This window comes from Cystoisospora suis (assembly GCF_002600585.1).
Source record: "Cystoisospora suis strain Wien I chromosome Unknown contig_4022, whole genome shotgun sequence".
NCBI lineage: Eukaryota > Apicomplexa > Conoidasida > Eucoccidiorida > Sarcocystidae > Cystoisospora > Cystoisospora suis.
In genome coordinates this window covers 6,139-7,522 of record NW_027156815.1, presented here as the reverse complement: position 1 = coordinate 7,522, position 1,384 = coordinate 6,139, and the positions used below count along the sequence as shown (strand labels likewise).

At 57.7% G+C, this 1,384-nt stretch overlaps 1 protein-coding gene across 1 annotated transcript in view; it reads left to right on the top strand.

Annotated features, from left to right (window-relative positions):
• The first annotated feature begins 847 nt into the window (after nucleotides 1-847).
• Nucleotides 848-1,384, top strand: part of CSUI_007559 (lysophospholipase) — a 6,350-nt gene continuing 5,813 nt past the window's right edge. Inside the window, exon 1 of the mRNA XM_068067704.1 lies at nucleotides 848-1,384. This exon is cut by the window's right edge and continues 670 nt beyond it. The gene's annotated coding sequence lies outside the window, so the exon portion shown is untranslated.

Genomic DNA, 1,384 nt, shown 5'->3' with positions numbered 1-1,384 from the left:
CGCAAGGCCGCTGTGAATTCCCCGTTCCTTGATTTACATCACGCAAATGGGGTCGTGCACCGATTGAGCTTTGAGGCTTTCGTCCTGAAGTTGTTGGGCCTTGCGGCGTCTGGTCTGACTCTCCTTGGCCGCTGGAGAACCCACTTGGTCTGCACGTGATGGTCTGGGTTTCCGCACCTGATGTGCGTCGATTTCCTGCCCTGGCTTTTCAGCCTCTGCCCCTCGTGCTCTCGCGATAGAGAGCCCCTGGGTCCTAGAATTGATTAACAACGCCGCTGAGTTGCGGGCCTTCCTACTTCTTCTGCTATGCCATCCCGTAGGTTGGGTTCCTGCGGGTTGCGACGGTCTGCCTTGCGTTCCGTACGATCTACGATCGCCATCTCGGTAACAATAGGGCATTCTTTGGTGGCGATCGAGGCAGGATTGCAAAATCCTGACAGTACTACTGCCGGTTATGTGTATGTCTGGGGCAACCGCCCTGATACATAGCTACTGTGCAGATATTGCGCCTCGGGCCAGAGACTGGCCACTTCGGCCGGAAAAAGTCTCTGGCGAGAATACGGGCCCGCTACGTTTGGGGCGCGATGGCCCCTGATGTGGCCAAGGTGCTGCGCACTTGCTTCCCGTGCTCGCAGCAATCGAAGGACGGGACTTGAGTTTTGCCTTACCGGACGCTCCAAGAGGGCGGCCAGGCGAGGCGCTCGTTGTGGAGTTGCTTGGCTTGCTAGTGACGAGAACAGGCTTCTCTCTTTCTTAGTGATCATCGACCACTTTAGCAGGTGGGTCGATGTGACTGCCCTTCGGCGGGCTGAGGCCTTAGACGTCGTAAATTTTTTAAGGGAAAAGTGGACACCTCAACACGGTCTGCCACGTTTGCTTTGATCGGACAATGGTCCCCAATTTACCGCTGGAATTCTAGAGCGACTGCGCAGGAGCATAGGTGCGCGAAAGATTTTCGGCACACCCTACCATCCTCGGGGCAACTCTGTTGTTGAGAGTTTCATGCGCACGGTGAAGAAAGCCTTGGGTGCGCTGGTCGACGAGGTTCGAAAAGACCGGGACAGGCACCTGCCGGCAGTCGCCTTGGCCCACGACTCCACCCCGTAAACGGCGCGAGCTTCTCTCCGTTCTTTTTGGAGCATGGGCGGGAAGCTGTTCTCCTTGCCCAGCGGTACGTGGTTGAGCCCAGACTGGATCTGCTGTCTGTCGCGTGGCTTGCCAGATTCCGGCGGGGAAGGGCACACGTGTAAGAGGCTCACGCGAGGCAGGAGAAGCGGCAACGTGCGCGGTGTGGCTCATCGAAGACAATGTTGCCCAAGGGAGGCATAGTGGCGGTCCGGCTGAGTCCTGCCAACATCTCGGAATATCCGGCTAAGGTGGCTCC